The following is a 14,375-nucleotide window of genomic DNA, read 5'->3' as shown; positions in this document are numbered from 1 at the left end:
AACCTTTTCCTTTTTGGACTTAAATCCTACGGGACATTACCAAAATATTGAATAGCACCAAAAGCAAACCTCGCACGCTACCGACCCTGGTCGAGCTGCGTGTGCTCCCTTGTACATGTATGCTAGCGCGGACAACACCCTCTTCTACCCCACCTCCAATCCCCAAACCTTTTCCTGTCCTGGATGAAGGAGTCGGCGGAAGTCGACACCTGCGCCCATGACAGGCGTGCCCTACAACATCTTGCTCTGAATGTGCACGTTAAATCCCATGACCCTGGCCATGCTTTGAAATCACGATGCCACATGACGCAAGGATCTTGTTTGCACTCAGGTCCTGTCGACTCGAAGTTCGAACACAAATTATATCTAAACTTAATTGTATGACGCTTTGGTGTCGGTCCCTTTGATTTTGCCCTTTGGTGTATCCCATAGTTAGACCACGGGCGCGTCTAACCTAAATTTTAGCTATTGCTGAATGGCTGAAGAAAGTTACGCTCATTACACGCTGTCACTCAACGGCCGCAATAACCGTGGTCTAACTAGATGAATTTCTCGTAAAAGGATGATGTAACTATAACTTAGTCTGCATTTAGTATATATTCATTCTTTTCAACTTATTTTTGTGTCCTGGGCACACACCTCAGCTATCTGGGTTCTCCTTCCAGGACAGCGGGTTAGTTGTTAGTTGGTTAGTGGTTAATGAGTGAGAAGAGGGTGTAGTGGCCTTACACCTACTCATTGAGCCCTTAAGAACTCGCTCTGGGATGGAGCCGGTATCGGGCTGCGAATCCTGTACCTACCAGCCTGTAGATGGCTTAACCACTGCGCCACCGAGGCCGGTCATTTAGTATTAATTAAACAACATAACGATATTAAACAAACAGAATGATTAGACTAACAACACATTTCAGTGGCGGATCTAGCGTGAAATTGAGCAGGGGTCACTGGCCTCGGTGGCGCAGTGGTTTAAAAAATAAATGTAGCGAGTTTCCTCTCTAAGACTAGGCCTACCTGTCAGAATATTTGACCAAATGTTTGACATCCAATAGCCGATTATTAGTTAATCAATGTGATCTAGTGGTGTTGTTAAACAAACAAACTTTAATGCACTTGTAGTAACGTCAAACATCATTCTAATTAAAATTAGCTCCACTATTAGATTGCATCAAACATGTATCTCCAATCGATAAATGAAATAAAGCATGCCGGTTATACCTCCAGCTTTGGTGTTTCCGTTGTGGGGAATTGTGCTGTTATCGTATTTGGAGATTTGAGTTGCTGTTATTTATTTATTGACTTATACATTTTCGTTTCCTCAAGCAGATTTATACTAATTTCAGTGACTAAGGTCATACGTGCGGTGTCACGGCCAGTAAACAAACACTGACAAGTGACCTAAAAAAAAAAAAAGAAGGACGGCGATAACTAACCACATGTAATGTATTTTCGTGATCCTTCTGTTGTCGTGTTATCAGGTTTTGGGGCAGATTGTAGGCAGCAGGTGTGTGTCGGACTCAGGTCAAGCACACCGCGTTTGACCATCAGCAACTGTTCGTTAGAAGCCACGTTTTTATTCTGGGTTAGGTTCCCAGTAGTACAGAGACGTTCATTCCGAACAGAGGTATCCATGCAGTGTGTACCGCAATGCAAGACTGAATGAAATGGACTTTGACCACCTGGTTTATACCGTGACGCAACATTAGCATGCCACTCGTTCACTAGAACCATTCAGGTAAGTGTATAGCCTAATACACACTTTTTTTCATCACGATTATTTAATTTTATTATTTATTTAATTTCCCTAAAATATATATGTAAATTTTTCCATTTAGACCTACATAATACAAAAAGGAGAGATCGCATAATTTAAAGTTAGGCCTACATTCTCTGGTTACCATATTATAACATCATGTACACATGTGAAATACAGGCTCAAATGCAATTTTAAAAAAGTCGTATGTGTTCGCTATGAACGGATATCGTCAAACGTATATGCTTGATTCGTCGCCTGTGCCGCCATAGCTCGCAAAGCACAAACGACAACCTGTTGTCAGTTTCAGTTAACACGTGCGTTTGCCGATTTCAAATTATAGGGTTCGTCTCAAAAAATTAAAAGAGAAATCTTGCGCTGTACGAAGAACGTTCGGTTGAGGATACGGTACTAAAGTACTGTCGGAAATAGAATAAAAATTATTTTCGTCGATTATGTCTTACATATTAAACAGACAAGTAAATATTATGTAAATATCTTTTTAATGATAGTCGACCTACTTTAGCATTTACTTGTTTTGGCTCCCATTGATGTACAAGGTGGTGTTTACTCTTGAAATTAAAATAAAGATGTCAGTAGACAGGTGATTTGTGCACTTTATTGGAACAGACTATAATACATTTTTATCAACGTGTGTCAATTTCATTGCTGTTACAATATATGAGGGACTGTTTTTGATGACAGTTTACCCCTATTCCTCTCCAAAGCAAAATATTTGTAGACATTTATAAGTAACTTTTAAGCAAAACTGTCAAGAACCATTTTGAGTTTGTGATCTATTATACTGGTATTAAAGGTACTATCTCAAAGTTGCATAATGACAGCTATTGCAAACATTTAAAAACTACACCTTTAATTATATGTCCATAAATGATTATAGGAAATAATTTTATTTACTGGTAGAAAATACATTTTTATTGGAGAATCTTTATCACAAACAGATGCTCACATATAACTATGATATAGCACCTTTAAGTTGCTGCACGATTGTGTAAATTTCTAATGTACTAATATTGAATTTATATTCACTAAATATGCTGGTCATAATTAATAATTTATGCTGCAATTCAAAATAATCAGTTAACTTTCAGTTTTAAATCAAAAGTTTGTTTATGGGTAAATGAAATTGACACATGATCAAAATGTGTTAATAGTCTGTTCCAATAAAGGTCACAAATATCCTGTTTACTGACAACTTTATTTTAATTTCAAGAGTAAACACCACCTTGTACATCAAGGAGAGCCAAAACAAGTAAATTGTAAATTAGGTAGAGTATTATTAAATAGATATTTACAAAATATTTACTTGTCAGTTTAATATGAAAGAAATAATTGACGAAAATCATTTTTATTCTATTTCCGACACTACTTTAGTCTTTAGTTAAAACCGGTTTGAACTTGATAACGTATTATCGACAGTCGTACCTTCCTATTTCAGAATTGTTATTTTATAAAGTGTTAGTAGAACTTTCAAAGTTTAGTTTGTATACTAGTAACACATTAATCATGTATATATTTTTAAAATAAAATATACTAAAGTAGACAATGAACGTTTTCACTTCTTAATTTTACGTGTTAAAATCGACAAATTCAAATAAATATTATTTCGTTTGGAAAGGATTGGGGGGGGGGGGGGGGGGTTAACGACATCAAAGATAAAGCATATTGATTTAATAATCATCCGACCCCATGCAAACCCCGTAAATAAAATGTGTTGAGTGCGTCGTTAAATAAAACATATCCTATCCTTCCTTCCATCTGCTGTTGGATGTCTAACATTTGGTAATTTTCACATATAATCTTAGAGAGGAATCGGGTGCAGTGGGAGGGTATTGGAGGTCGAAACCCTTACTTGCCCAAGCTTAAAAGAAATTGAAATGTATTGTTGGGGGGAGCATGGCCCCGTATAAACTTCGCTCAACACAGTCTATAACCCCAACCCCGCTGAAATCCCTGCACACGCGCCTTGGAAACCCGCTACATTTTTAAATATTTTTTTTAGCAAGGGATCGTTTATATGTACCATCCCACAGACCGGATATCACATACCATGGTTTTTTATATACCCGCCGATGGGGATCGATCCTAGACTGACCACGCATTTCCAAAAAACAGCTTTTTAGGTCTAAGTAATGAATAAAAATAACATATAGTCTTGAAAAATGTTACGTAAATCGAACACAGTAACCTCTTCCTCTACCCCTAAAGCGTTACGTAATTAGTAACACCCCCTTACATGTAACGCGTGTGCCAACAGCTGGCCACTGTCAAAATTTCAAAGCAAATCCCCCACCCACCGACCCCTGGGAAGGCGTTGTACCATACCTCTATGGATATAAATATGTTTTGGACCCCTCAATCAAGACAGTTAAATTTGTTCAAAAATTGCGAAATCGCACATGATCTCTTGTTGGGGAATTCTATACTTGTGATAAGCCAATGAAAACCGAAATCGGTACGAGCCCGTCAAAAGTGTCCCACTTTCAAAATACGGGCTTTGTTTTTGACCTGGATAAGCCAGCGTAGTGAAACCAATGCGGAGTGCGACGTCATATATTCAAGTTCAAGTTCTTTATTTGCTTTGAGTTTTACAACTCATCAGCTGAATACATAACATAAATAATACAACATAGTAATACAAAATACACACGTGCAAAACTATGGTGGGTGTGGTTTATATATAATCATGGACAAATGAAGTGATATAAGTTACATTTATTACATTAACTATCATCCTGCATTAACCGATCTCTAATTGTATTCGCTTGCACTAAATATTTGCCTAGGTTATTCAATTCCTTATTGTTACCGGTGGTTAATAACTGTATAAAACGATACACACTTGGCCTCTTATAATAATACATTTTTATATATTTACAACACAAATCTTTGTATTGTGGACACTGTTATAAAGTGGTATTCATCTTCTATGGCATTAGCGTTACACAGAGTATATATTCTTTCTGATCGTTCAATGTTTCGATACCTGCCAGATTCTACATTTAATTTATGAGCGCATATTCTAATCTTACATATTTCTTTTATATATCGCGTTTCCATTGGCAATCTTAAATACGTTTGTAATCTAAATTCATTTAATAAATGTTGATATAAAAGTCCTCTAGACGTTGTCATTGTTTTACTGTAACATAATTGCTTAAAAGTATCTAATATTTTTTCTTTGATTATAATGTAAATACTGTCGTCAATATACGATAAATTCCAAATATAGTTCAATCCAAGTGAATACAATTCGTGCCTAATGTTAATTAACCAATTATCGTTATAGTGTGCCATTTCTTCATATATACCCCTTAGAATACAATTTGTAGTGTTACGTAATTTTACCCAATATTTAAAAATTCTCAGTTTTCTTATTTGAAGTGGAAACCGTCCCAGTTCGCTATAAACAAATTCGTTACACGTTCCTTTTCTTACACCCAATAATCTTTTACAAAATTGTATATGTACTTTTTCAACATCATGACCCGAGTGAAAGCCCCAAACTTCAGCACCATAACTAAGGATAGAGTTAATATATGTATCAAAAACAGCAAGCATTGTTTCGATATTGAAGAAATTGTTCCTACATACATTCAATATTGAGAATAATGCCTTCCGTCCTTGTTCTGCAAATCGCTTCTGTGTACGTGCAAATTTACCATTATAGAAAAATAAAACGCCAAGATAAATAAATTCATTTACAACCTCTAGTTTACATCCATTAAAGTACCATTTCTCATTATCTCGTAATTTACCTCCGTTTCTAAAAACAACAATTTTAGTTTTATTTGTATTGACAGTTAAATCCCAATTTTGGGTATAATTAAACAGAGAATTGATCATTTTTTGTAACCCTATATGCACCAAACGTTATTGGATTTTCTGTTCTATATGCTTAAATAATAAAAATATTCCGGGTACTGCCGCTTTAACTATCACTGGCGTAGACAGGATGGGTTATTTCTTGCGTGTGCGTGTGCCTGTGGCTGTGCGTGCGTGCGTGTGTGTGTGTGGAGCAGAGACGGATTATGCTTTAGGTAAGGGGGGTTTCCGAAACATCGTTGTGCATGAATGAGGGGACGAGAGGGTACACACATGTGGACATCAATTTAGATCTACGTGGTGGTAGTGTTTTAGCCGGGGGGGGGGGGGGGGGGGGTCCGTGTAACTGGGAACCCCTCTCCACAGGGACGGATTATGGGGGGGGGGTGCACCCAACCATGGGGAGTGCTGTTTGGTTTATAAGATATCTCTCTATAAATATTGAATATCAAAGGTCCTGGTATGTGCTACGCTGGCTGCCTTTGGGATGGTGCATATAAAAGATCCCTTGCTACTAATGGAAAAATATAGAGGGTTTCCTTTCTCAGACTATATATATATGTCAATATTACCAGAAAGGTTGACATCCGTGCTCTAGTGGTGTCGTTAAACAAAAACAAAACATTCTTTATAAATTGGGGGCGGGACGTAACCCAGTGGTAAAGCGTTCTCTTGATGCTCGGCCGGTCTAGGATCGATCCCCGACGGTGAACCCATTGGGCTATTTCTTGTTCCAGCCAGTGCTCCATAACTGGTGTAACAAAGGCCGTGGTATGTATTATCCTGTCTTTGGGATGATCCATATAAAAGATCCCTTGCTAATCGAAAAGAGTAGCCCATGAAGTGGCGACAGCGGGTTTCCTCTCTCAATACCTGTGTGGTTCTTAACCATATGTCTGACGTCATATAACCGTAAATAAAATGTGTTGAGTGCGTCGTTAAATAAAACATTTCCTTCATTTTCTTCCTTCTCTATAACCCCTGCGCGTGCTGTAACCTCACCGTGGTGCAGGGGTGTAACATTCTCTTTGAGAATGGCCAATACAGCACAAAATTGAAGTTTTGAGTAAAATTCAGTATCCGTAAAATTCTGTGATATTTGTGTTTTTGCACAGTTCTTTACACTGTTTTTGTTTAAACCTTGAATTTTTATATTGATGTTAATCATCACTTTATTTATTTGCATTACCATAGATTGACACCCAATAGCCGATGTATTTTTCGTGCTGGGGTGTCGTTAAACATTCATTCATTCATTCATTCATTCATTCTCTATAACCCCTGCGCGTGCTGTAACCTCACCGTGGTGCAGGGGTGTAACATTCTCTTTGAGAATGGCCAATACAGCACAAACTTGAAATTTTGAGTAAAAGTCAGTATCTTTTTGTGATATTTGTATTTTTGCACAGTTCTTTACACTGTTTTTATTTAAATCTTGAATTCTTATATTGATGTTGATCATCACTTTATTTGTTTGCATTACCATAGTTTGACACCCAATAGCCGATGTATTTTTTCGTGCTGGGGTATCGTTAAACATTCATTCATTTATTCATTCCTTCTTTCTCAATAAATTGTGCTCTACATGGTGTGTGTGCATTGGTCTACTTCAAAGAACACCTGCCCCGCGACCCCGGGTCCCGTTACTCCATGACCCGTCAGTAGTGCTGGTAACCGATATGTCGTAGACGTTTAGAGAAACATGCAGGTTCGCCCTGCCCTAAACTCTTGACCCCGTCATACTCACTGGTCATGTGTAGAATATTTGATATTTGGTGAAACCTAGCCATTTGTGTGTTGCTTCCTGTCTAACACATCTTTGTTTGGCCCTACTCAGCACTTGCAAAATTATGGTACGTGATTTGTGACTAAAATTCCCATTTTTTACATGTTAAAATTATTTGGTCCTCTTGGAAGACTTTAGTACATATATTTGTCTCAAACTTAGATTGTTTCATTTCACGTTTTTGTGTGTGTGTGATTATATCCAATTAATGTTCAAGCTCGCTGTCCTGGCCACACACTTCAGCTATCAGTGCTGTCTGTCCAGGAGAGTGGGTTAATTTTTAGTTGGTTTGTGGTTAGTGAGAAAGAAGATGGTGTAGTGGTCTTACACCTACCCATTGAGTCGTTAAAACGCGCTATGAGTGGGAGTCGGTACCGGGCTGCGAACTGTGTACCTACCAGCCGTATGTCCGATGGCTTAACCACGATACCATCGAGGCCGGTAGATTGTTTCTTGGAATTATAATATATATATATATATATATATATATATATATACACACACACACACACACACACACACACACACACACACACACACACACACACACACAATGCTTGAGGTGATTGCGTCGCAGGATCGAAGCACCTCGGTGTATCTATTCAACTGTCTAGTCAGTAGCGGTAAAAACTTAGTCAGAATTATCAAATGTTTGACATCCAAAAGCCGACGAGTAATTAATCAACGTCCTCTAGTGGTGTTGTTAATCAAAACAAACGTTTTGTAACCCCTGTAGTAATGAAAGCACACAACTTATTATCCAAAGCATTTCGGCAGTCGGATAATGGGAAAATTTAGCGGGTTTCCTCTCTAAGACTATATGTCAAAATTACCCAAACGTTTGACATCCAATAGCCGATGATTATAATAAACCATGTGCTCTAGTGGTGTAGTTAAACAAAACAAACTTTTAACTGTCTGATCAGGCCACTGATGTACCGTGACTGTCTGTTGTGACATACAGGTGTTTTGATTTCCACAGACAATACAAGGCGTTATTCGGTTCACACTGACACACGAGAGCTAGACGCACATTTGGACGGTTATAATCGCTCTCTCAGCCAGAGATAATTGTATAGCAAAAGCACGGAATTGCTGCCTACCGCGTGGTAGGGAAAGATTCCCGCTCTAATACCAGAATAAGTTTGACGCTAAATACCGTTACATCAATAATTTTCGAGTCAGCTGATAGCAAATATTTAACATGTTAACCACTAATACACGACACACTCCAGGAAAAAACCTGTCAGCACGTACTGATTTAACCGGAACACTATTGAAAGTGGGTGCTGTCGGTTTTCGTCATGTAGTGGTTACACGGCAGAAAGAAAGAAAGAAAGAAATGTTTTATTTAACGACGCACTCAACACATTTCATTTACGGTTATCAATCTGATTAAAATTAGCTCTACTGGTCTATCAGTAGATCTAACATCATTGCATGGACTCCCATGTCCAGGTTACATTTCATCTATAAATAACAATTTAAAAATCGACCAATTACACTTCGCCTTATATAGCGTTATTCGCGAGCATACAAATTCTAAAAATATCGAGCGAGACTATTAATGCAATAGCGGGCAACCTAGGGAGACACCCCAGCATCAATAGGTCTAAGTATCGAGCTACTCTCAACTCACTAATATCAAAACCTATACGTAGCTCCTGACTTTATCTTTTGACCGGTCTAGGCCATCGGTCTACAGGCTGGTAGGTACTGGGTTCGGATCCCAGTCGAGGCATGGGATTTTTAATCCAGATACCGACTCCAAACCCTGAGTGAGTGTTCCGCAAGGCTCAATGGGTAGATGTAAACCACTTGCACCGACCAGTGATCCATAACTGGTTCAACAAAGGCCATGGTTTGTGCTATCCTGCCTGTGGGAAGCACAAATGAAAGATCCCTTGCTGCTAATCGGAAAGAGTAGCCCATGTAGTGGCGACAGCGGGTTTCCTCTCAAAATATGTGTGGTCTGACGCCATATAACCGTAAATAAAATGTGTTGAGTGCGTCGTTAAATAAAACATTTCTTTCTTTATCTTTCGATCGACCGTTCAAAAATGCGCCATAGCATCCCACCTGCTACCGGCTCCGGCCGGACTGCTGGTGCTCCCTTGCACCTTCTAGTGCAGGTGGTCCTTCATTCCACCACCCCTACCTTTCCTGTCCTGGAAGGAGGACCGGCTAAGCCCGGCACCTGTGCCCAGAACAGGCGTGCGCTACAACAGCTTGCTCTGAATGTGCACGTTAAACCCTCTAACCTGACCTGACCTTGTTGGTCTATTTCAACATTGAAAAAACAGGGGGGAAAGTGTAGTAATAAACTCTGGATTGTATACTAAAGTACTAATCAAAATTATACCCAGGTGATTTTCCAGTGTTATATATATATTAGTTATGAAAATCGAATAAAAACCATAAAAATGTGTCAGTATTATTATGACCTGTTATGGTATTCAAACAACCGATAGAAAAAATGACAATAAATGACCTGTTATAGATAGAAATATGAGATGTATTTACAAGTTTACTGCAAAACATGTGTAATTTGAACCAGACTATAACACCCAGTTTTATATTGAACACACACCTGAGACCACCCCTCTGCTTAGCTTAGTACTTGCGATTTGACCCGTCAGCTTTAATCAATATCAATCTGGGTGTTATAGTATGTTCCAAATTACATATGTTTTGCAGTAAAATTGTAAATACACCTCATATTTCTATCTATAACAGGTCATTTATTGTCATATTTTGTACCGGTTGTTTGAATACCATAACAAGTCATGATAATACTGACACATTGTCATGGTTTTTACTCCAGGGATTTTCATAACTAATATATAAGATTGGAAAATCACCTGGGTATAATTTTGATTAATACTTTAGTATAAACAGATTTTATGGCTATACCATCACGGTTGTTTTGTGGGTTTTTTGTTGTTTTTTTTGTCTTGAAACGAATTTTACATAACATTTTATATTGAAATTAGTTTTCGGCATAGTTCGTAATTCACCCGAATCATTTCGTATACCCTCGGCATAATCCCGAATGTTTTCAAATTCTTTTCAAATCACTGGCATGATTTTGCAAATAAGGTTTTGATTGGTCGAATGAAAGGTCAACTGAACATGACCTCCAACGGGCTGCTGTTAGATCCACATGTAATAGTGGGGATAATTTTAATTAGATTGTACGGTTATATGGCGTCAAACATATGGTTAAGGACCACACAGATAATGAGAGAGGAAACCCGCTGTCGCCACTTCATGGGCTACTCTTTTCGATTAGCAGCAAGGGATCTTTAAATATATGCACCATCCCACAGACAGGGTAGTACATACCACGGCCTTTGATATACCAGTCGTGGTGCACTGGCTGGAGCGAGAAATAGCCCAGTGGGCCCACCGACGGGGATCGATCCCACACCGACCGCGCATCGAGCGAGCGCTGTACCACGGCAGAGTACTCGGGCTAAGTGCACCTGTAAAATCGTAAACATTCCAGACAGGGGATTGGAGATGGGGCAAATCTTCGCATTCGGGCAAAAGCGATGTCATCTTCCGGGCAAAATGAGTTGACCTGAAACGTTATCATTCTACTCACAATATTAGTTGTAATTGACGTAAACAAATTTTAAAAAAGCAAAAGAAAATAACGCTGTTATTCATTTCGAACCCTAGATAGCTGTTAGGTAGCAGTGGCGGATCCAGAAAATCCATTTAGGGTGTTGGGGGGGGGGAGGAGCAGTGACATGAGGTGGAATGCCAAGGGAACTTTGGGGGAGGTTTGTAGGGAGATCTTAAAAAAATGAAAATTAATATATAATAAAATTATAACTATCGCAAAATTTAGGAAGTGAAGGGGTGGGGTGGGGGTTGTAGAAGGGGCAGTTATATTATACGTGTACATTAATTTGCGTTTTAACTGACAATTGATGCGCAGTCATCATAGGTGGGATGGTCCAGTGCCCTCTACCCCGCCCATGTTCCATCTTCATTTTCCCCCTGGTCTGGACAGGGAAAAAGTATTCTGTGATTTATATCTGCGAAAAGTTTATTTTGTTTAACTACACCACTAGAGTACATTGATTTATTAATCAACGGCTGTTGGATGTCAAACATTTGGACATAGTCTTGGACAGGAAACCCGCTACATCCCCCCAGACCGGATAGCACATACCACAATCTTTGATATACCACTCGTGGTGCACTGGCTGGAACAAAATGGGCCCACCGACGGAAGGTAGATCCTAGACCGAGCGCGCATCAGGCGAGCGCTTTACCACTAGGCTACGTCACTCATCATCACACTTTATTTACGGTTACTTGGTAAGGACCACACAGATATTGAGGGAAGGGAGGAAATGTTTTCTTTAACGACACACTCAACACATTTTATTTACGGTTATACGGCGTTGGACATATGGTTAAGGACCACACAGATATTGAGGGAAGGAAGGAAATGTTTTCTTTAACGACACACTCAACACATTTTATTTACGGTTATACGGCGTTGGACATATGGTTAAGGACCACACAGATATTGAGGGAAGGAAGGAAATGTTTTCTTTAACGACACACTCAACACATTTTATTTACGGTTATACGGCGTTGGACATATGGTTAAGGACCACACAGATATTGAGGGAAGGAAGGAAATGTTTTCTTTAACGACACACTCAACACATTTGATTTACGGTTATATGGCGCCGGATATATGTTTAAGGACCACACAGATATTGTGGGAGGAAACCCGCTGTCGCCACTTCATGGGCTACCCTTTTCGATTAGCAGCAAGGGATCTTTTATATGCACCATCCCATAGACAGGATAACACATACCACGGCCTTTGATGTACCAGGCGTGGTGCACTGGCTTCATTGGTAGTTAGGCTTTAGTACTTAGGCTAAGAGTACGTGTTCATCACCTAATTCCAAACATAACAAGGAAAACATTGGCACCTTCTACCGTGGATCTTCTGACATGACAGCATTGTATGCATAATTCGTTTAGTAGCGTCGCTAAAGGTCCTATGGGTTGGAAAGGAAATTCTATAAAATAAGCAGCTGTTGAAAGAATGAAAATGTATAAAACATGTGTTGTAAATTCAGGACAATACCTCAGAATATAATGCCACCCTCATTTAGAAACCGGCAGAAGTAAATTGCGTATAAATTAGACATATACTTTTCAAAACGAGTTAAGGGACAGTAGCCTAAATATATATTTTAAATGCGAGTGCATTTCACCATACTATTATACTGAACACAAGAGACGTTTGGCCTTGATTTCTGTATTTGGGGCACCGATGGTCCTGATAAAGATTTTTTTAAATAATGAAAGTACCGAATACACGCAGCGTCACGCATCAATAATTTGTTTTCGTAATGATCGTTAATGTTGCTGAAAACGAAATGCACGTTCAGTTGTTGCATGAGATTAATTTTCACTCAACATACCAACAAGTTTAAATTTGTTTCTGTTTAACGACACCAACAGAGCACATCGATTTATTAATCATCGGCTGTTGGATGTCAAACATTTTGTATTATAGTCTTAGAAATAGCCCAGTTGGGCCCACAGACGGGGATCGATCCTAGACTGACCGCGCATCAGGCGAGCCCCATATACGAACGGTTAACATGTTAGTTTCGTATGAGTTTGAAATTATCCAATAAACTATTGACCCCTAACTTGTTATGAGTAGTGTATATACTTAAACGTACTATTAGCTCCTGAATGTGGAAACAAAGCAAGTGAAAAAATGCATATTTCATACGTTACCGAAATTCTGACTACATAATACGGCATTGTACGTAGTCATGGTGTTTACACAGTTATAATAGTTGATGTTTTACCGTCAAGTGTAATTTAGAAAATATTTATTCATTTTTGTCGCATCGGGTAAGTTGATAGTGATTTGTGTTGTTGTCACGGTGACCGAGAAACACCGATTGTGGAAGTCAGTCAACTTGGCCCCGTTCACGAAGCGCTAAAATCACCTCAAGGGCAGACGATAGGTAGGCATTTATAATAAGGTGGAGCGGGGCGTAGCCCAGTGGTAAAGCGCACGCCTGATGCGCGGTCGGTCTGGATCGATCCCCGTCGGTGGGCCCAGTGAGTAATTTTTCGTTCCAGCCAGTGCACCACGACTGATATATGAAAAAGCCGTGGTATGTGCTATCCTGACTGGGATAGTGCATATAGAAGATGACTTGCTACTAATGGAAACATGTAACGGGTTTCCTCTCCATGACTGTCAAAATTACCATATGTTTAACATCCAATAGCTGATGATTAATAAAGCAATGTGCTCTAGTGGTATCGTTAAACAAAACACGTTTATATTAATGTAATCTTAGCGCTACGATCGCTTCGTGGGACGGGCCTGGGCAATTGTATACAAGTTTCCCTTTTTGCCTCGTCGGTAAAACTCTGGTTTATTGCAAATAAGTTTAAAACTATAAGTTTAGTATAAGTTTGTTTTGGTTTGTTTAACGACACCACTGGATTGCATAAATTAATTAATCTAATTCTGATTCGTAGTCATCAGAGGAAACCCGCTACATTTCTAAAATTACCCCCAAAAAATCGCAGGTCATCTTTCAAGAGACAGTAAAGTAAAGTTTGTTTTATTTAACGACGCCGCTAGAGCACATTGATTTTTTATCTTATCATCGGCTATTGGACGTCAAACATATGGTCATTCTGACACTGTTTTTAGAGGAAACCCGCTGTCGCCACATAGGCTACTCTTTTTACGACAGGCAGCAAGGGATCTTTTATTTGCGCTTCCCACAGGCAGGATAGCACAAACCATGGCCTTTGTTGAACCAGTTATGGATCACTGGTCGGTGCAAGTTTTTTTACACCTACCCATTGAGCCTTGCGGAGCACTCACTCAGGGTTTGGAGTCGGTATCTGGATTAAAAATCCCATGCCTCGACTGGGATCCGAACCCAATACCTACCAGCCTGTAGACCGATGGCC

At 39.2% G+C, this 14,375-nt stretch overlaps 1 protein-coding gene across 1 annotated transcript in view; it reads left to right on the top strand.

Annotated features, from left to right (window-relative positions):
- Positions 1-1,239: 1,239 nt before the first annotated feature.
- LOC121388897 (sodium- and chloride-dependent glycine transporter 1-like) overlaps positions 1,240-14,375 on the top strand; it is a 55,457-nt gene continuing 42,321 nt past the window's right edge. Inside the window, exon 1 of the mRNA XM_041520434.1 lies at positions 1,240-1,732. The gene's annotated coding sequence lies outside the window, so the exon portion shown is untranslated. The remainder of the gene's footprint in view (positions 1,733-14,375) is intronic.

This window comes from Gigantopelta aegis, chromosome 14 (assembly GCF_016097555.1).
Source record: "Gigantopelta aegis isolate Gae_Host chromosome 14, Gae_host_genome, whole genome shotgun sequence".
Taxonomy (NCBI): Eukaryota; Metazoa; Mollusca; class Gastropoda; order Neomphalida; family Peltospiridae; genus Gigantopelta; species Gigantopelta aegis.
This window is presented reverse-complemented; position numbering and strand designations above follow the sequence as displayed.